Source organism: Podarcis muralis, chromosome 6 (assembly GCF_964188315.1).
Source record: "Podarcis muralis chromosome 6, rPodMur119.hap1.1, whole genome shotgun sequence".
NCBI classification, from domain to species: domain Eukaryota; kingdom Metazoa; phylum Chordata; class Lepidosauria; order Squamata; family Lacertidae; genus Podarcis; species Podarcis muralis.
Genome location: NC_135660.1, coordinates 25,887,542 through 25,910,539, shown reverse-complemented (window position 1 = coordinate 25,910,539; position 22,998 = coordinate 25,887,542). Strand labels below are relative to the sequence as shown.

The 22,998-nt window shown below is 42.4% G+C and overlaps 1 long non-coding RNA gene across 3 annotated transcripts in view; it reads right to left on the bottom strand.

Annotated features, from left to right (window-relative positions):
- Positions 1 to 22,998, bottom strand: part of LOC114597853 (uncharacterized) — a 239,187-nt gene that overhangs the window by 12,545 nt on the left and 203,644 nt on the right. For all 3 annotated transcript variants that reach the window (XR_003706904.2, XR_013393143.1, XR_013393144.1), the window contains one exon: positions 17,501 to 17,615. This is a non-coding gene — a long non-coding RNA (uncharacterized LOC114597853). The remainder of the gene's footprint in view (positions 1 to 17,500; positions 17,616 to 22,998) is intronic.

The window sequence follows — 22,998 nt, the reverse complement described above, 5'->3', positions numbered from 1 at the left end:
GTTGGGGTGTCTAGGCGACGTTTCGACGAGGTCTCACTCGTCATCTTCAGGCTGGTGCTTTCGGCTTCTTGTTACTGGAACAGAGCAGGATCTCAGTGTTTGAGTTCCTATAAATACTGTGAGGAGGTGTGGTGTATAGCCTCCAATGTTCTGGGCCGAGAGGAAGTTCCCAGGCTAGTGTGTCTTTTCTTCTTTTGTTCCTTAATTGCTTGAGGGATATCTTGAGTGATTTCTTGAGTGATATCCTGAGTACCACTTAGGTGGGTCATTAGGTGTGGATTAGTTGCTAAAGCCTTTGTGTCTTGACCTCTTGAACTTTGTGAAGAGCTTAGTTGTGCTCTGGCTTGGCTTCGTGTATAGGGGCGAGCTGTGGTTTTGTGGCCTGTGCCAGCCAGATCTGTGTAGGGATTGCAGGGGGGTGCAGCATCCGGAGGTGCCACCATGGTTTGGCTACTGGATGGTGTCTGTAATTTATCTGTGGAGAGGGTCTGGGTTTGGGTCTGGTGTGGTTGATTGGTGATGGCGTTCTGTGTGCCTCTGGATCTGGTGTCAGTTTTTGTGGGGAGGGCTAATTTCCAGATGTCTGGCAAGCGGGATGTGTCGTCACGCTTGTTCATGTTGTGAGGGTGTTTCTCTATCTCGATGGCTTCCATGATTATTCTCTTGTGGTGATGTTCAAATTGCTCTCTAACATAGAACATCACCACAAGAGAATAATCATGGAAGCCATCGAGATAGAGAAACACCCTCACAACATGAACAAGCGTGACGACACATCCCGCTTGCCAGACATCTGGAAATTAGCCCTCCCCACAAAAACTGACACCAGATCCAGAGGCACACAGAACGCCATCACCAATCAACCACACCAGACCCAAACCCAGACCCTCTCCACAGATAAATTACAGACACCATCCAGTAGCCAAACCATGGTGGCACCTCCGGATGCTGCACCCCCCTGCAATCCCTACACAGATCTGGCTGGCACAGGCCACAAAACCACAGCTCGCCCCTATACACGAAGCCAAGCCAGAGCACAACTAAGCTCTTCACAAAGTTCAAGAGGTCAAGACACAAAGGCTTTAGCAACTAATCCACACCTAATGACCCACCTAAGTGGTACTCAGGATATCACTCAAGAAATCACTCAAGATATCCCTCAAGCAATTAAGGAACAAAAGAAGAAAAGACACACTAGCCTGGGAACTTCCTCTCGGCCCAGAACATTGGAGGCTATACACCACACCTCCTCACAGTATTTATAGGAACTCAAACACTGAGATCCTGCTCTGTTCCAGTAACAAGAAGCCGAAAGCACCAGCCTGAAGATGACGAGTGAGACCTCGTCGAAACGTCGCCTAGACACCCCAACTTTTACACGGGAAGACACCCGAGGACACCAAAACCTGCATATATATATATATATATATATATATATATATATATATATATATATTATAATCTCCATTGATACCTTCCAGATTCAGTAAGTTGTTATTTCTTTCCTTCCTTCCTGTTTTGTTTTGTTTTTAACAACACATAAATCATGTGAGTTGGGTATAAAAATCCTACATCTCTTTCCCCTTCCATATAGAATAGCCATATCAAAAAAAGTAATCTTTGAACAACAGTCTCTGCTACAGTATGTCTGCTGACTGCAATGGTATTACTCTGGCGTAAATAGTCCAAAGACTGTGCTTTAATTCTTCCTGCAGGGATTTCTCTCTATAGATGTGAATTTGTACCACTTTGGACACAGTGGACTGATTTGGATGTCAGGAAAAAGTATGGTTTTTTCACCATTTTCACTGGGGTTACAGCACACAAAAGCCCCCCCCCCCCAAGCCTCTGCTAGTGCCTGCTCAGTCACAGTAGGTTCACTGGATAAATTTAATAAATTACATGCTATGTTTATAACTTTGTGCCTGCTCATGGTCTGTGTACAACATCAGGATTTCATTGTATAATTTGCATGGATATGTTCTGGTAATCCCAAAATATCCTGTGTCTTTACAGTCATGGGAAAGATGTTAGGAGACGCAGGAAGGTCATTATAAATGATACATTTCCAACATATACGTATTCCTGCCTTACAAACAAAGTATCTCACATCCAATAAATTAGATGCAATTTGGGCCTGCTGTAATTTCATATGTTATGCATAGCATTTTGATTTTCTGGTCTCTGCTGAAATATTCAAGCAAGCCTTTTTAGAAAATAGATAAGTATGAAGCTCAGAAATCTAATATTTGGACATTTCTAACCTCCTCACCACCTCTCATGCATACCTCCACATCTGAATACCTCAGGCACTCAGATTTCTTTCCCCTATTAAATAAAGTAGGAGTCATGTAGGAAAAAAAGAGAACAGAATTTAGAAAGATAGCAGAGATGATCTCCGGGGAAATAAAACGTTTCAGAAATGCTGATGCTCCCAGCAGTTTGCCGAATCCCCATCTCAGGGGATGGCAACAAAAAATATTGAATCACTACCATACAAATAATAAGGATAACTCAGTTGTCTACAGTGGGCTTGCATTTCCGTAGCATTTGCAGCAATGGAACTGATTTTACTCAGAGTGTGTGCTGTAGACTTAAGCTAGGATCACAACATTTCACTTCCCCAGGATATCCTGGGACTGATAGTTCTCTAAAAGAAGTCAAGTCAGCAACCTCATCAAACTAACATTCCTGGGCAAGTGACTATGACCTGAGCTCTACTCACTCAGTACCCTCCACACATAGGTCTAACGCATGGAGGGTAGAGTGGGACTATACACCTTGAGCCCCATTACTTATAATTCCATGCCTGGCCAGCTCTGCTGTTCTCTAAGATGCCTGATGGCTGGACTCATGAATTGATCCTCTATGTCAGTGGTTTTCACCCTCGGATGCCTTGAATGATGGTCAGGGATGCCATGGGTAACACTGGCCTCTGTCCCTCTTTCTTTCCCTCCCTCCTCTGATGCCTTCTCACGTCTCTACCTCCCAAAGGCTTATGTGGTTGTTTGTTGCCCTAGCTACAAGCTCCCCAGGGACGCGGGTGGCGCTGTGGGTTAAACCACAAAGCCTAGGGCTTGCAGATCAGAAGGTCGGCGGTTCAAATCCCCGCGATGGGGGGGGGGAGCTCCCATTGCTTGGTCCCTGCTCCTGCCAACCTAGCAGTTTGAAAGCACAAAGTGCAAGTAGATAAATGGGGACCGCTCCTGCGGGAAGGTAAATGGTGTTCCCGTGCGCAGCTCTAGTTCGCCAGAAGCGGTTTAGTCATGCTGGCTGCATGACCCGGAAGCTGTATGCCAGTTCCCTCAGCCAATAAAGCGAGATGAGCCCCACAACCCCAGAGTTGTCTGTGACTGGACCTAATGGTCAGGGGTCCCTTTACCTTACAAGCTCCCCAGGTGAATGGTGTCTCTGGGGCTGGTCAGTAGGTGCTGGTTGCCAGGAGCTGAGGTGGCCTCAGAGTAAGCAAGCAAGTGGGCGAGGGAGCCCAGCCAGCCAGTCTGCCAGCCTTTGCTGTTGGGAATGGACAGACAAGTCCCAGGCCCCTGTGAGACAGTGTGAGGAGGCACTACTCTTTGGGGTGAAGGGGGCAGCAGCAGCGACTGCCTGGAGGACTCCCAAGGAGAGCAGAGAGGAGAAGATGCTGAACGAACTCTCCACAAGGGAGGGTGTTGGAAAAGGGTGAGAGGTTACCAGCTCTGCAAGCAAAGGGTGACATAACTGGGCTCCTGAGCCCCTCAAAGAATGTAGGCACAAAGAATGTAGTTGGTCAAGGGAGCCGTGGACTCAAAAAGGTTGGAAACCTCTGCTCTGTGTGCTCCAGATCTCAGTGCTGTGCAATCCAAGTTTCTGACTGTATGGAGAAGCTTGTGTGAGGATAACTGGCTCCTACTTCACAACATAAGAAAAGCACTTCTAGATCAGTCCAAAAGCCTATCTAATCCAGCATCCATCTACATACTTTTGCCTTTGACCTCACATACATTTTGATCCTGACCCCATCCATTACTGGCGTGTGCCCACCAGTGGCGTAGCGTGGGTTGTCAGCACCCGGGGCAAGGCAAGTAATTTGCGCCCCCTAACCCGTAGATTTGCGCCCCCTAACCCGTGGATTTGCGCCCCCCTCCTGTGGATTTGCCCTAACCCCAGATGTTGCGCCCGGTGCGGCCTGCACCCCCACGCTACGCCACTGGTGCCCACTGAAAAGTTACCCATGTGGGAATGTGGTCCTCAGCCTAAAAAATGGTCTAACCCATATTATTGCTACCATATAAATTATAATTAGTTACTAAATTAATTTTGTGATTAATTACAGAGTGGCCCAATGCAACTAGCTGTAAAAATATGGGATAATTATTATACAGAAAGCTACCAGTTCTATCACTGACCAGTTCCAAGAAGAAAATTGGGGTTATACTTCCCCATTCCTGGCTTCAAAGATACAATTTGAACTTGCAAAAAAGAAGAAGAAGATATTTCATGCAATCTTTCCATTTCACTTCTGAGTATCAAATTCTGCTATACTATGGACAAACTAGCACTCTTCTCCACCTCCCCAAAAACCAAAAACCTGTCTGAGAGCCTGCAGTTTGGGGTAATTTGGTGTATAGTTCCTTGCTATTGTCCACCCACTGAGCACTGTTTGTGCCATTTGAGGCTACTCTTAAGGCTACTGGAGTATGTGAAAAAGCAGTACAATTGATGTGTGTTTAACTGAAGTACCTTCCAAAATCCCACATCCTTGCAGATTATTCTGACAGAAATCTGAGTCCGCATTTACACACGGGGCCTGAATTGTGGACTAGACTAGCAAATTCCTGGGTGGGAAATCAAATTACACAATAAGCCAAATGCTCGAGGCTAATAAAACATGAGCCAGTTAGATTACTTAAGCTAAAGGAAGCTTTTTCAAAAAATGTATTTAAAATATTTTTGTGCTGCTGCTTTTAACATAGTGGTGGGGATCCACCCGAGACGGCACACAATTAAAATACAAAAATAAAGGAATTAAAAGCCAGTGCAAAATAAACCAGATACATCCATCCCCAAAATTCCCAAACACGGTGCATAATTACAAATGAACACCATCAACAGAATGTATTTTGTGTTTAAAAGGGTATCAGCTGTGATTATACATTTCACCTAACAGCCCAGTCTTATGCATGTCTACTCAGACTCACATCCCATTACATGAAATGGGCCTTACTCCAAGAAAATTGGGTATTAAGTTGCAGCCTATGGACCTAACATTTTGCTTTGTGGGCATGGCAAGTCCTGTATAATTGTTTTAGTACTCCTGTTTTATGTCCTCTATTTTAATTCTTTCATTATGCTTGGAGGGGGCACTTGAAGCAGAATAATACAGGTAAGCTGATACCCTTTCCTTGCCTTAAGTCTCACTAGTCCGTGTGTAGAAACTATTTTACTAAGACCAATTCTGTGCAGCTCATAAGCTCAAATGTACCAAAGTTTCAGCTAATAAAAAGCTCATGTTGTATCATGTTTTTGGAAATGTATTATTCTTCAGCATACAGATTTCGTTGTTGAAGCCTGCTTCAGTATGCAATAAGAGTGGTCTGATGGCAAACACAGGGTCTTAAAACTTTTGTTTATCTTTTTAGCTATGCGTGAAAATTGCAAAGTGAATAAAAACTCACTTTTCCTAGACCACAAGTAACCACCACCCTGAACAAATGCTTCAATACCTATCTAGTTATAATGCAACATGTATTGTTTCGGTACACAATACAGATGTTTTCTGTTATTATATGGAGAGGATGTAATGATGGTTAAGTATGTGTTTGCACTATAGTCTCGGCATGAAATCATTATGTTTAACTTTCCTGATTATTTCTTCACTGAAAGTGAGGATGTTGCTTAACTCTGATTCCTTTCGATGAGAGGCCATTGAAAAGACTCTTCTGGAGATGGAAGAACTCACTTTGGATTGGATAGCCTTTATTCTTTAAAATATAAGGAAACCAATCAGGTCAAAGACACATTACTAGTGGTTGCAGGAGATGAGAGAATATGGGAGAGGTGGAAGGTAGAAGAGATATTTCAAGCAGTCTAACCTGGTTAAAAAGAACCTTCTTATTTCATCTTCATTATACGAATTTTCAAATTATCAGAGAAGTGTGAGGTTCAAATTTGCCCCTCCTTATTCATTCAAATGGGTTCCTGCAAATTAATTAGCTTCATTTCTTTAAAAATAAATAAATCTCAGGGTGGCATGCAAGAAAATATCAGAACAAAAATACACTGAAACCCTCAAATATACTGTACTACTTTTTTAAAATGCAAAAATAAGTCAATAGAAGTCATCACTAAAAGCTGGGTAATTTTTAAAAAATGAACATTGACACATGGCAAAACTTTTCTCCCCAATTGCATAACTAGACTCTTAAAACATCAGAACATCCTAGCCAATAGCAATCTGCAATCCTTAGGCTCAAAGTAAGTCAACAATTGGCAGCCACAGAGGTTCCCCAAGGCTCCCTCAACCATCCATTTTGTTCAAATTGTTCCAGAAATTTGTCTTGAAAAGTGTTGGAAGAATACTACTTATTGAAAACCGCAAAGTCAAATGGAACATCATTTTTGTCCCCTGGGAATTTGAAGCCAAGATATTGATAACTTTACTTGGGAAAGCTGGGCATATTTGCATGAAACAACAATCCTACTGTGAAAATGCAGTATTTATATAAGGGAATAATATTTAACTGTATATGAATTTTTAAAAAGAGATCTGACCTTGGAGCACAATAAACTGCCTTCAGGTCGAGCTATTTGTCCATCTAGCCCAGTAAAGTCCCCTCTGACTCGCAGTTGCTCTCAAAGGTCCCAACTGAAGCATATTGCTAGAAACTGTCCTTTCCCTTTAGGCGGAACGTAGGACACAGGAAGCTAGACTAGGGTTGCCATATTTCAAATAGTGAAAATCCGGACAGAAAAGTTGTTGAGCTTTTTAACTTTTTTCAGTTCAGGCAAGATTCTTTCCGAATTCTACCCAGAGACACCTGGGATTGAATTTGGGACCTTTTGCATGCAAAGCATGTCCTCTGCTCTTGAGATTTAGCCCTTCCCGAAAGGATGTACAGATTGGTACCAGAAGAAAAAGACAAGTCGAGGCACAGAAGTGAGCAGAAGGTGGTCCTGCTCAGCTAGGAGGCCCACTCAGGGCATCTTGCTGAGGGATCTGGATTTTGCACAGCCGCCACAGCAGCCATTTGTGAAGGTCTATGAGCAGCGATCTGCTTCCACATGTGGATCACACACGCCTGCTTTTTTAAAAACAAAAACAAATCCATCCTTGTTGAAAACGGGTAATGTGTTGTTAACTATTTACACTCAGCCATAGGAGTTCATGCGAAGATGCATAACATCTCTCTTGAATGCCCCACATGCATCATTATGAATAACTTTTACACCACCATATTCAGAGGAGAAGAGATGCTCCCACTGACTTCAGTTGTGTTAGGGCCGGACCCATTGTCTGTCTAGATAATTTGAAATGAGATTGGACAAAGCAATTCAGAATAGACTCTAGGGTATAATTTCACATTAATGAGGAGCCTAGAAAAGATTGCCCTCCCAGCCGTTTTTATCACTAATTTCTTCAGTTCTATGGACAAAGCATGCCTTTTATTGGACGTGGAGAATATAGTAATAGAATTTGTTCTGCATTTCAAAGACGACTAATGTGCCAATTTTTTCCTCTTTTAGAATAATACATTTCAACTCAACGTATTAATGGCCAGCTTTCACATTCCCTTATTTATAATGGAAAGGTCTTTAAAGGCTATAATGCAAAATAATTGTTAGGCTTTGGCCTTAAGCATATATTGCAGAGCATGAATTCCTCACAATCAAAGAGGATTTTATATTTATTATATATATATATATGGGGTTTTCTTAAGGATCCCTGGAGAAAAAAGAAACTTAACCGTCTGAGAAAACCTCAGGCGCACGTGTAGTGCCATCACTGCCAAAAAACCGTGTGGCTTACAAAACAAGCCAGCTGCTCCTCCCGGAAGGATTTCATCTATAATATTTTGAACCGTGTGACAGCCTATCACAACTCATGTTTTGCCTTAAGGTGTATGGCACTGGCAGAGCGAACAACCAGTAAGAAAGGAGAACAGAAAACGTCGATTTCTAATGCAATGCAGGGAGGACTTTTATCTTTTTATCCCCTGGATTTGAAAATAGCTTTTATTTTACCTGCAGTCAATGGGCACAGATGGTACTAGTAGAGTATTCTGCCATAATGCACATATTAATTTTCTGCACACATCGCTACCCGAGTGCATTTTTTTCTCCTGTTGAGTCTTTGGTGCCACTCATGTTTGTGCCTTGACATAGATTTGAAAATTAGGTCTGTAATTGACAGTTTCAGTGTAAATGCTGAAGTTGCCATTCCTATATAGAAATCAATTGAATTTACTTCGAAGTAAGTGAATCTTGCAGGAAGGGATCAATGGGTGTCCCCAATCCAGCAATTTCCTTCTGACGAGATCTAGCTCCCAAATACAGGAGCTGAGAATCACTGGTGATAGGATTTGCAAAATCAGAAACTTAGATTTTGCAAGAATCAGCAGTGACAAAATTAGGGAAGAAAGATCTCACAAGACAGAAAGAGGAAAACACATTTTAAAACCCCTGGACCATTTTTTTAGGGCCACATGCCAGTGGTGTGTGGGATCGGGGATAAAAACAGATGTCAAGGCTGGAGTCAGATGCAGGTCAAAACAAAGAGGTAGAGTGAGTTGTCAGTGAAGTTAGCTCTTTATATTCAGTGAAATGGCATGCAACTCAGCAACACTTCCCAGCTGGTCTTGCCCCTATAGAGCAGTTGCCAGGACTGAAGGTCCCTGCCCTCCAACCCTCCTAAGGCTCTTCCTCTCCTGGACGTTTCCTCAGCAGTCTCAAACTGCGCCTGCGCACCTCTGGTCTCCAGTGGCGTAGCGTGGGGGGTGCAGGGGGGGCCGGCCGCACCGGGCGCAACATCTGGGGTTAGGGCAAATCCACAGGTTAGGGGGCGCAAATCCACGGGTTAGGGGGCGCAAATTACTTGCCTTGCCCCGGGTGCTGACAACCCACGCTACGCCACTGCTGGTCTCTGTTCTGCCTTCCTCATTAGGGAGGCCAGCAGAGAGGAAGCTTGTCACAACTGGAGGGGGAGACTCCTGAGATGCTCCAGCATTCTCTTGACCCACCCCCCCCTCTTCTGCTTCTGCCTTGTAGTCTGAACTGTTCCCTGTCACAGGTTCCTCCTGATCGCTAAACGCTATTGTCCCTTCAGTATCCTGCATCTCTTCCCAAGCTTCCCCCTCTGACCTCTCCTCAGTGTCCCACCACTAATGCCCAGGTTCTGCGCCTCCTCCTCCCTTCCTCCCTTGGAGTTGGCCTGGTTGGTGCTTCCCACCACTCCTCATCGTCCAGCCAGTCCCTGACAGTGGAGCGATGAATAGAAAAGTATAGTACAGTAGGGTAGTTTCTTCTCTCTCTCTCTCCCTCTCTCTCCTGTAAGCTTCCTTCCAGACAAGAAAGAAGTGTTAATACAGTTCAAGGACACGTTTCATTCAGGCAAAAACACATGGAGCACAAAGCAGGGCCAGTGAAGGAAATAGTTTGGGGACAGGGCGGTGTGAGGAGAATTGTGAGGGCCAGATAAAGATGCCCGAAGGGCCACATTTGGTACCTGGTCCTGAGAGTCTCCACTTCTGTCACAAGAGGTTCAGTGCTATTAGATACAGTATAAGCTAAACAAGCTATAGCTTGAGGCCCCCAAAAAAATTCCTTCAGAATGGATAGGTTTGATCTTCTTGCAGTCCATGGGACTCTCAAGAGTCTCCTCCAGCACCATAATTCAAAAGCAATTTTTATTCAATACCCCCCCAATTGTACCTGAGGCTACTACCACCCCCCTGGATTGTTCAAGCGACCCCCAGGAGGTGGTATCACCCACTTTGAGAAACACTGCTCTAGAGCAGTATCTTTTTATACCAGTTTCTCCATTTCTTTCCTCCTTCTTTCCAACAGGACTGCTGGAAAATAAAAGACCATTAGGAATTTTTCAGTGTATGTATATATAATAATTGGAGACCTTACTGGATGGAGACTGAGGGTTCTTCATGCATTGCTCCTTCCACTGGAGGCTTGGCCCCATGGTATATCCACAGGCACAATCGTAGTGGCCCAAGGGTGTTTGTTATTTGCGTTTTCCATGCAGCAGCTGAGGCCTTTTGGGGGGTCATAATTCATTAGCCCTAAAAGCTATATCAAGTGTTGCAATTGCTATGCATTGCAGACGCAAGCCTATAATATACCTAGTTTGGAAAGAGAAAAATAATACATTAGGCACTTGTGATATCTTTATGTATAAGTTTGGGAATCATTAAATAGCTGTCATTCTTTCTTCCTCCTCGGCATCAATTACTCCACTCTGGTTTTACTTACTCTACTCTGTATAATGAGTCCCTAGAGCATGTTTCATTGCGGGAGAATGAACACATTCTTCAGTTGCGGTCAGTGGGATGTGGTTAATTTGAAATCACTTAAACTATTATATCTGTCAAGCGTGGTTATTTTATTTTCAATTCACATCAGTGTTTTAGTATGCATGTCGGTTACTGGGTCAAACTGCCAGATTAATTTCAAAGTATTTGATGGGAATGCTCTTTATCACTGTCTTTAGACTCCTGTTGAAACTTAATACAAATGTATTACAAGATACATTTGAAGAATTCTACCTGTAACTATTGTATTTATGAGCAAACAAGAAAAAAAAGCTGCATAAATGAAATCTAAAATTTTATTCACTTTAGTCATACCATTTAACAGGGTTTACCTAGATACCTATAATGAAATACAGAGGCTAAAATATTAATGAATGAGAAATATGACCGATTGCTGCTCAGAATGCTGTAACACATAGTCCAGCAGTCGTTCAACTTTGTGTTTTGACTACATTGGGTATTGTCATATACCCTGAATTTGCCCTCCAGATTAGCCCAATGTGAGACTTTCTGAGCCCAATTTTTGCACCTTATAGTAAACATATTTCCAGATGGCAATTAGGTGGTGGATCCTGCCGTTGTTTTCAGCTTCTTTCTGCGAAAACCTAGAGAAAACTAATCACCTGCCCACCATCTGATTGCTACCTTGTTGCATGATTAGTGAATTCGCACAGCATGAAATTGGTCTCTGATAGTCCAAAGTGGTGAAAAGACACATCATCACAAAATCAGCCTTCAATAATCACAGAGCCGCTGGTGGCCAAAAGCACTTGGTATTGTTGTTTTGTTGTTTTGCTTTTTTTAAAAAAAACACCTAACTTTGCAGGTCTTCCTTCGCTAGGTAACAATGGCTAACATGGTAGACTAAACAATCTGGCAAGATTTGGGACCCCCTCCAAAATACCTGTGACTGTGCACCCACTTACCAAAAATGTGGTGTAGTTGGGTCTCACCTGTTTGAGGAGTAAAGCATTCCATGGTTTGATAGTGTAGGCTGCAGACACCTTGCTGAAGCTAAACACGTTTGGGGTGATGAATACCTGGACTCTCAGTTTTGCCACAGAGGACCACAAATCTATGCTTTCCTCACAGGGGCCTAAGCTCTGAAGTACAAGAAAGGTTTGGCATGGCTATACAGTGGTACCTCAGGTTACATATGCTTCAGGTTACATACCCTTCAGGTTACAGACTCCGCTAACCCAGAAATAGTACCTCGGGTTAAGAACTTTGCTTCAGGATGAGAACAGAAATCGTGCTCCGGCGGCGCGGCGGCAGCAGGAGGCCCCATAGGCTAAAGTGGTGCTTCAGGTTAAGAACCGTTTCAGGTTAAGAATGTACCTCCAGAACGAATGAAGTACTTAACCCAAGGTACCACTGTATATTTAAGATGCGGAGCAAAAGTGACATCATTGCCATCAACATTATCTAACACAATTTGTCCTGTGAGAAGGAATGCAAGAGAGAGATAGAGAGGCAGGGACGTAGGTGAAGGCAGTACACCAGATGCCTGCTTCTGTTCTAGTTTCCCTTTGTTGACTAAGGACCACCTGGCACCAGCTGCTCTGTGAGAAAGATCAGATGATCTAACTCTGGCTCTAGTGCAACTGGTTCCTTTTCATTTTCTTTTTTTAATTTCATCATATGCTCTTGGCAAGATAGAGAACTACTAAATCAGGCATAGGCAAACTCGGCCTTCCAGATGTTTTGGGACTACAACTCCCATCATCCCTGACCACTGGTCCTGTTAGCTAGGAATGATGGGAGTTGTAGTCCCAAAACATCTGGAGGGCCGAGTTTGCCTATGCCTGTACTAAATCATCACCAAATGGAAACTTGTCTCCAGAAGCTAAAAAAATGGAAACTTCTCTCTGTCTCAAAATGGAAGCTTTTCTCTTGACGTTAGCCTTGGTGAGGGATTTTTATTGGGACTGCAATGAGAGGAGTGTTAAACCCATTCTCCACTCTGAATGCAGTGCTGCATTTATGGTGCCTACTGCCCCTGGACAGAAGAGATTTTGTCACCCCTGTTCTAAAGAAAAACTATTTAGTCAGATGTAAGTCCCAATAAACTAAGTAGGGCTGATGCTCTATTGAGACTACAACTGTGCAGTGTGAAATCCCATACAAATTAATTTAAGGGTGTGTGGGCTTACTCCCAGGTAGGTACGCCTAGGATTGCAGCCTTAAATATTAAGTGAACAAATTGATGAGGGATAGAGATAGATCAGATAGATATAAAGACAGATGATAGATATGCTCACATGTGTATTCTTCCATGTAGAAAGGGTGCGTCTTGCTCACTGCCACTCTCTAGATTATGATTATTATTTTATGAATAATAATCCAATCTCTCCTGCAATTGTGTAATCTGGAGATCAGGATTGTGGGAGCATGTAAGGAGGAACATAAATCAAAATTCCATTTGTCGTGTGCCTAGGTACTGAAAACTACAACTCAAATGCTGTAGCTAAACTCAAGTAACCTGTAAGCACAAACCGGTGTTACCCTGTTGTTGTTTATAAGTCCTATTCTGCAAATTCCCAGAACCTGGGACTGAAAACCGCTAGAAGTTAAAGGCACTGAAATACTGGCTTCCCTGTTATTAATGAGGTGCTCCTGTGAAGAATGAAAGGAACCACCAACAGCCCTTTCATTAGTACGGGGGTGAACATATTACATTAATAAATTACGTTGCTGCATTATGCAGCTGCTGCATCGTCAGATTACAGCAGTATGCTTTACTGCAAACCCATTAACTCTAAATCCACTTGGGTTAGAGTGATGGTATGATCCAAAGTTAAACTGTCGACATATTATATAAGCCTGTGAATAATCAGGGACATGCTCTTTAGATGGGATTATATGTTTAGATGCCTTATCAAAATTACTGAACGGTTCCATTTCTGCAAATCACCCAGAATATGTCATCTTGTGAAAAATATTTTTATCCCCCTTCCCCCCCAAAAAACCAGTAACTCAGCATTAGCCATAAAAATACAAAATGTGTTTTACAGAACATCAGCTAAGAGGTATATGATTGCAGCAGGAAACATTTTATCAATGAAAACAGCTTTCTTCGTTGTAAATGAGATGGAAACTCCGAAGTGGGATGTTGGTCCGGAATATCACAAATACCACTAATTAGAAATTATTGTTCCATATTCAATCAGCCATTGCTTTTTAGTATTGGGACCTGCAGTTTTACTGGAAAGAACTCCAGCCTTGGAGAGGGAAATCTAATGCCCTTTCCCTAGAATGTTCCTTGGCCCTGGCCCTACTGATGTTGAAACTATGGCATCATTAGGGCCAAAAGGGGAGACTACGAAGGGAAGATGTAGATCTGAATTGTCCCCAGACCTACCCCCAAACTGGAGGCTGGATTTCATCAAATGAATTGGCAAATATCAATGTCATTACAGTCGTACCTTGGAAGTCAAATGGAATCCGTTCCGGAAATCCGTTCGACTTCCAAAACATTCGGAAACCAAAGCACAGCTTCTGGTTGGCTGCAGGAAGCTCCTGCAGCCAATCAGAAGCCCCGTCAGATAGTCGGCTTCCAAAAACAGTTCACAAACCAGAACAGTCACTTCCGCATTTGTGGCATTCGGAAGCCAAAACATTCGAGAACTAAGCTGTTCAAAAACCAAGGTACGCCTGACTGTACTTCCCCTCCCATTGTTCCAAATAGGGGGAGATAGAAGGATAGAGAGATGATAGATGATAGATAGATAGATGATAGAGAGATGATAGATAGATATAGATAGATAGATAGATAGATAGATAGATAGATAGATAGATAGATGATAGATAGATGATAGATAGAGATAGCTAGATAGCTAGATAGCTAGATAGCTAGATAGCTAGATAGATGATAGATATGAGAGAGAGAGAGAGAGAGAGAGAGAGAGAGAGAGAGAGAGAACACACTTATACATTTAAAACAAAAGCAAAACTGAAAATGATGTATGATGAATGATGCCTGTCCTTCCTTTTATTCTGCCAGCAAGGGTAGACAACAATGGCAAAGCCTTGGTTATTCATGTTCTGATAGTCTGCAGATGAGGTTAATTCCACGTGTTATATATGATGATGCCTTTGAAAACTTCTTAGAAATTTCAGGTAATCTAACATACAAGGCAATCACTGTACTTCTAACACATGAGAGCAACACATCATGCCAGTCACCACTACTAGCTGCTGGTTTACTTCCAAGCACAATTCAAACTGCTTTAAAGACCCTTATGGACTAAGACTCATCTTTCGGAAGGAGCTTCTGTACCTGACCAGTGGAGATAAAATCATATTGAGGAGAAAGGATTAAGAAGAGCCCCATTCTTCCCCCTCCCCATCACATGTAGGCATGGGCGAGAAGATCAGTTTGGTCCACATTTTAATGCGAATCTACCCAGTTTACACTTTCTGAAGCAATACACAAACTGAAACAAAGTTGTTGTTCAAAACTTGCATGCCTCTGAATTTTGCAATGCACTCTCCAATCAAATAATGCGTTCAAAAATGGGAGTGTTGGGGAAGTGTGTGCATTAGAAATGTGATACTTATGCAAGCAACACCTCCAACCAATAAAGGTCGGTGTCCCATGTCTTTGATTCAGATTCCTGCAAATGGCAGGTGGGATGTGCTGTTGATTTAGCTTGCATTTTTCTACTAAAGTCCAGTCAAGTTATTGCAATACTTTTAGAAAAGTTCTTAATTGACCATCAGTTCAAACAAATTTGATTGGGGTGGTGGCGGTGATAGGGGAGTAGGGACTAGTAACGTCAACAGGGGGAAATAAAATGAAAAGAATGAGACATCAGCACTGCTGTTAGAGGGCCAGGATGAAGGCACCATGTGCTGGCCATGTGTGCATATTCCAAAGAACCCAAAAGACCCCAAAGACATGTGCTGCACAGAGTGTTTCCCCTCCAGATCTCAAAAACAGCAGCAGGTTGTTTATATAGAAAGAAAGGGTGTCCACACAGACCCATGTGAAACACAATTATGAATTGCCTATTTCCCGGGGTGGGTGGGTGTGTTATATGGTTTTATGGGTGTATTATTACTTATTTTTTTATAGAGTTACACTATGCCTTGAATGCAATAGCAGGCAAACGTTCCATACACACATTTAATATGCACTGGCTCTATGTGGATTGCAGTTGTTTACTAAAGATTTTCTGCCAATGTCTTGCCAGCCATTCTGGCTGGTTGGTTGGTTGTTTTCTTCCATGCATGATGTAAATTTATTTCCAATAATACAATGTGGAATGAGCCTTTTGTTCCCCATATGGATTTCCTGCATCACACACTTTAGAGGTCATGGTGGAAGTCCTTAATATCTAAAGTGATTACAGTTTCTCCATTTTAGTGGTGCCCCCTCTTAAGTACCGATGCAACTAAGCCTTTTCATCCAGACACTTCAATATCTCCAAGAGATAATGGTGATGACCAAGTTAATATATTTATTTTCACCCCACCTTTTTGCCTGATGGAACTCAAGGCAACTTACAGATAAAAATAAGAACTGCGTGATCCATCTGTATGACTCTCCAAGTGAGGCGACACTCAAGCTATTACAGACAGGGGCAAACGGAGTGTGTAGTCCCTTCTCTTCTTCTTTAATAAGTAGAGGGAAAGCTATTAAGGAGTTAAAAATGAACTAACTTTCTCTGTTAGTCTATCACTACAAAATCACTGCTATAATAGTTCAGTCTTCCTGGAATTACTTGTTAATTAGGCTTAATTATACCATCAAACAATTACTCAAAATTTGACCTTTTCTAATAAAAGTCAGGCAACAAATCTGTGGGTGAGGCACAGAAATGGTGCTATAAACATCGAGGAGAACAATAATCATATTTTCCTTGGTGATTTTTTTTTCTCTCTTTTTTTTTAAGCACCGTGATTAACATTCAGCTAATCCACTCTTTTTTTCTGAATTACGTTTAATCAAGTTCTGCTGAAGATACCACCATGCCTAACTCTTTCCCCCAACTACTACAGAATTGAATGTGACAACTAAAAACATGGAATAAATAAACTGTGACGTTCCAGGGTATAATCCTGATCCAGCTCATGACTGCTAAATTCCACAGACCTCAGATAACACTCTGAACAAGAAGTTCTGCAGCAAGTGAGCCATCGCTCCAAAGACCTGCTCTTCTGAAAGACTATCCACTATTATCCATCATTCCACTCCCCACAAATGATATGACATAGTGTTGCTCTGACAGATGCTTCAATGGTGGGGGTGGCCACCAGTGGCTGGAAGCGGTAAGTTTCATCCCACTTCCCTGAAAGACCCTCCCACTTTTATGAATGGGTATGGGAAATTGCAATGAAAAATTTTGGGTTGATCCCACTGTGACCCTCACATTCATTCTTCCACTCCTCCCAGTTGCCCACTCAGATTGTTAGAGTGTCAGATCGAAGACAATAAGCACCTCAGGGCAGGACTTGTTTTCTTGATACTATTACTTAAAACACCACTGATGACATTTCATGACCATCATCATATTAGAGCAGGGGTAGGCAACCTAAGGCCCGGGGGCCGAATGCAGCCCAATCGCCTTCTAAATCCAGCGGTCTGGGAATCAACATGTTTTTACATGAGTAGAATGTGTCCTTTTATTTAAAATGCATCTCTGGGTTATTTGTGGGGCACAGGAATTCGTTCATTATTATTTTTCAAAATATAGTCCGGCCCACCACATGGTCTGAGGGATGGTGGACTGGCCCAAAGCTGAAAAAGGTTGCTGACCCCTGTATTAGAGCATTGTAACATTGGTCTATGGCAGGGGAGACACCGGTCTAAATTCTCATGAAACTTATTGGATGATCTTAGCTCAGTTATTCTCTTCCAGCCTAAACTATCCCACAGGGTTATTGAAAGGTGGAAGGGCCAGAGTGTGGCACACTGAGCTCCATAGCAAGGACAGGTCCTAAATCAGTAAATGCTAGTGCACCTCTTATGTGTGTACCTCTTTTTTGATGGGTGCCACTGATAGTGTGATGAACTGTTCTTGGATCCTCTCCTGTAAGCAAGTCTCTTCAGCTGGGCCACAATGCACTGGAGTGGGGGGTGGGGGTATCTTGCTGGAATACAAAAAAAAATTATAATACAGTCATACCTCGGGATGAATATGCTTCGGGTTAGGCAAATTCGGGTTGCACTCCGTGCTGACCCAGAAGTAACGGAGCGCATCAAAATGACATCACGCGCAGGCACAGACACGTGGACACGGGTTACGTTCGCTTTGGGATGCGAACGGGGCTCCAGAACGGATCCCGTTCGCATCCCAAGGTACTACTGTACACCTGAACATTCTGTTCAGTTTGTTACTTGCTATTAGCAAAAACAAAACACTGAAAAAAAATCTGAAGGAAAAGCACACACCTCAATTCCTCGTTTCAAATTCAGCTTCTCATTACATGACTAAAACACAAGCACAATTATTATTTTTACTAGGGTTCTTTGGGCACTGAAATGCATGACTTTTAACATCTGACATTATAATGATTCATCTATGAGGATATGCTGTGTATCACTTAGATACTGATAGAGAGAAAGGATGTGAAATGCTGTATAATGAATGGCAAAGACTTGAACTGTAAATTGAAAATATGGCAGATTTTAAAAATTGTGAATTTTTCACTACCAACAGGGTAGCTATTAAAAACTCTGCCTGCACACAATAACATGTAAGGACCTATCCTCCCTTTCCTTCGACCTCACCCCAACCCCAAGCCCAGCCTCCAGTCTCCAACTCAGGCAATTTTTCCACATCCATTCCGCTTAGAAGTCACTTTGGCAAGTAATCTGCATATCAATTAATTGATTGATTGATTGGTTGGTTGGTTGATTATAATCCCACAGAGTGATGGGAAGGCAATTTCTACCCCCAAAAAACAAGCCTGAAACCCACATGAAATAGATCAAGAAAATTTGTCTCATCCAAGAGTATCTAGAGCTGGCTGACAACCACTTACTCAAGGACCTCTATAATTGGCCACTGGCCAATAATTGTTCATATCATTGAGTTGAAGTCAGGTTTCTTCAGGTGCAGTTTCTATCATGGCCTCCTTTAAGGGAGTTAAGACCACAAGCTCTCTCAGTACCATATTTACCTCCTCCTGGACCCAGGTAGCTGCTTCCTCCATGCAAAATGTGATAAGCGAAGAGAGGCAAGAAGCAAGCAAACAGGTGGTTGGCTGGACCTGGCCCAGGATTTTGTCTCACAGACCTTAAGGGTTTAACGATTAAAAATCATTCACAAAATAGGATCAGAAGATGCCCCAAGTGACTGATCCATGTCAACAATTTTTTTTCCAAGCCATGGCAGCTGCAAGCAATTTTATCCTCAAAATGCCTAGCAAACATCTTGCGATATACTGCGGTGGATTATTTACATCTCCCACCAAGGCCACAAACCACATGAAAAAGCGGTAGGAAGGCCCTGCAAAGTTGCAATGTTGGTGGTGAATTGTTGTTATTGTTATTGTTATTATTAATTCATTTTTTCCCCAAGTGGCTTCTAAGTGGTTTACAAGCATAAAATTGATTATTTTTTAAAAATGTAGCCGCACATAATTAAAAAACACAATAAAACAATTTCGTCATCAAAATAAACATCCGGAACTGAAAGGTACAATAAACAAGCCCATTAAAACAATATAATGAAGAGGTTCACATTAGGGAATCAAGGGAATGCTTGACTAAACAGGTGTGTCTTTAAGAGCTGGAAGAATGCCAGTACTGATGCGGCTTCTTGTATTTCGGGGTGGGGCATTCTGCAACACTGGTTTCACCTGAGAAAATGCCCGCCTCCATGTTACCATGGCAGAGTTAACCAGGTTCCATGCGTTGATCTTAACAGCCTTACTGGACTGTGGAGGAGAAGGTGGTATTTCAAGTAACCTGGCCCAGAGTTGTTTAGGGCTTTATATGCAGGTAGCAGGACCTTAAATCTGCTTTGGTGGTTGAAAGACAGCCAGTGCAGATCCCTTATCACTAGTGTGAGACAATAAGGGGCACACCACACAGCCCAGGCTCCAGCATTCTGGACCAGCTGTAAGGGCAGCCCCACGCAAAGTGCATTGCAATAGCCTAAATATGAGGTTACCAAAGCATGTATCATAGCGACCATATTATCTCTGATCAGGAAGGCGTATAGTTGATGCATCGGCCAAAGCTGGCGATAGGCACTCTGTGCCATGATAGCTACATGCAAAATCATTTCTTCAGCACCATATCCAACACAGTGCAGACTTCATTATTAGTTATCACCTGTGTTTGGTAGCACTTAACATACACAATAAGGTATGGATGGGTCTGGGGTTGGTTGATAAAGGATGGGAAACAAAAAGTGTTTTATATGCGTTGTATATGCGATATAACACTATGACACCTGATGGCGCTGTGAAGTCCCGTCTATCCCTACTGGATTTCCCTCTATGAGTTTACAATGCATTTAACTGAATCACTTCTTTGACGTGTCTAGATCCAGCCATAGCCAATGTACAGATGAGATCTTTCATTGCTTTCTGAGTCATCATGTGAAAAGCTAAGGAAGTCTGTTTAACAGATGTACAACTCCATTCTCTGGAAAAATTCTTCACAAAGCAGCTTACAAAATACACATGAAAATACAACCAATAAAACAGAACTTAAAAGCACTTTGGATATCTGCTTCATAAAAAGAGCCAGCACAAAACAGAAAATACCCAGCAAATATATTATATATATTAACCAAACCATAATAAATATATCTGCAGTTTGATTTACATCAGCCACTAAAGGAAACAGAAAAGAGATGAGTTCTTCATTGCCGCATTTGAAACTGTCAAAGGATAAGGCTTCCCTAATCTCAAATGGGACTGGATACCACAGGTGTGGAGCCTTATAAGGCCCTTTTCCAAGTGCCTGCCAGCATGATGGCCTTAAGCAGGGCCTCAGTTGTACATATATGGGCTTTCTGTCTGAGACACCAGTCCATCATCAAATAATGATGATGATATCATTAAATGTATATTTTATTAATAATAATCAAGTTTTTTGACATTTTATTTATTATATTCTGTCCTTCCTCTCGCAAGAACTCAGGGCAGCTAGCAATAAAGTTACAGCATTAAAAGCAGAGTAAAAGCATAGTACAAAGTATGGTAAACGAATCACCATTTAATTCTACAAACACAAATATAAGCATAAATACAAATACAAATTATGTCATTCAGAATACGCTCCAAAGGTCTGTTACAACAAATAGGCTTTGAGTTGCCATCTGGATGCATATAATGTGGGGGAATAATCTGACCTCAGTAAAAAGGGAGTTCCATAGCTGGGGTGCCACCACTGAAAAGGCCCCGTCTTGTGTGGTGACACTCCATGCAAGGCTGGCTCAAGCCATTTTGGCACCTGAGGCGAACCACAAAATGGTGTAGCCTCCCCAAGCTCAAGTGGGGAATAAGTGGTGCGTAAAGATCTATATCAGGAACAAGGGGGGGTAAAGATCTTCATCAAAACAAGGGTGGTAGTGGAAACCAGCAGCGCCTCCTATTTACCAAGGGGCCACTGTAGAGGTGGCATTGGGGTAGGACTGCCAAGGAGGAGATCGATCCAGCCCTCAAGGAAGTCACCACAGCTGCAGTGGAAGGTGCATTCCTTGGAGGATGGATCTGCTGCTCCTGTGGATCTTGCCACCTGAGGCAGTTGCCTCACCTTGCTTCATGGGTGGGCCGGCCCTGAACTCCAGGGCACATTCACCAAAGACACCACAAGCAGGGCCTCTCCTATGGTGACATCTCTGGGCCTGTAGCCTGACCAAATTGCAAGCCCAGTACCAGCTCTGCATGTTTCTCCGACAATTGGTTTATCACATCTGAACTGGCTCTGTCGATCATGCTCAGATCTTATGCAGGTTTTGGAAACAACTGAATGGCTTTGGTATCGGCCAACACATGCCTTCTTTTCCTGATGTCCATAGTCATTCGCTGAACATCAAAGGGTCAAAATCAAAGGGACTTTTTGTTTGTTTTCCTTTCCCGTACAGCTTTCTTCTCCCGTGTGATTATGAAAGAGGCTGGCACAACACATGTGACTGCTATGCGAGGCGTCCTCAGCGAGCGGGGCTGCTAGGAAAAGATTTAGGAGCAAAAGCACACGTGCGCACACACAAATGGTTAAAATTATGCAGGTTCTGTTTTGTGAATTGAGGAAGGAGAAGCCAGTGTACCCAATGCAACAACAACGGCTCTAAGCTTACATCAAAGCAAAATCGGGGAAGGGGGGAGACGGCTGAAATGACAGCAGCAGCTGCAGCATCTGCCTCTAAATTAGGCTGTGTTTCAAAGTCTACACTCAACTGCTAAGCAGTATAAAGACCCAGGAGGAAGGCTGCCCAAGAAAAAGAGTTTGCTTTCCAGCCTAACACATCAAAGTAACACATGCTAAGAAGAGCAATAAATGCATATGGCATACAGTCACTTGCTGCCTAATTGCATTGGGCTTATGAAGCCCAGAGAAAAAAAAGAAGGGAGGGGGGATACCTTCCACTGATTCCTAGTTTTATAGAGGATTTGAGTCCCCCCCCCCATGCAAAATGCTGACACAAATTGGGAGCAGATTAGATTCTGCCATTGCGAGGCAGCATCCCATAATTTCAAAAGATGGAGATTTCCACCTCCCCCACCCTGACAGTAGGACACCTGTGAAATACAAAGTTCATAATTATAGGCTATAAAAACCAGCAGATCATGCAGCTGGAAAAAAAATATTATTATAATTTAGGAAAAGCTTGATCTTCAACATTCAGATAGAGCTCCTTTTCTGAAATAAAAATTTTAAAAAATGGCTTTGGTGTTATCCAGAGTGAAAAGTCTGTCGCTATCTATTTAATTCAATACCTGCCTAATGATATTTGTTTTCATTAGAAATCAGAAGTGATTAATTAGCGCTAGGAGTTTTAGAGGCAGAATTTATTTCTGGCCTTGTGACCCTTTTTCGTTATTGTGCTTGTAACACATTCAACGTGATGTGCAAAGGAAAACACATCAAATCATTTGAATGGTGGGGATAGAAAAGTTTGTCTCTTTTTATTCCTTATATTGTACACACAGTCCTGACTATACCTTTCCCCCCAAAAAAACTACATTAATCATGTGTGAACTATGTTAATTTACAGTTGCTTGAGAAGATGTTAATTGTTATTCCTGTAAGGCTGCTAATTAATGAGAATACTGCTTTCAAGCATTTTAGCAACAAGCATCAAATGTATGAAACAAAGTCTTCAAGGAAGATCCGTAACACCGACAGAATCTACCAGCCTGTTTGTTTAGCTTTAAATGAAGACTTGAATGAACAGAGGGTTAAAGTTGCAAAGAAGCAAACATTCATCTATAATGCACTCTGGTAACTTATGCATTAGGAGAAACAATTCCAGCAGAAATGATGCACTGTGCCTGCCACAATGACAATATTACA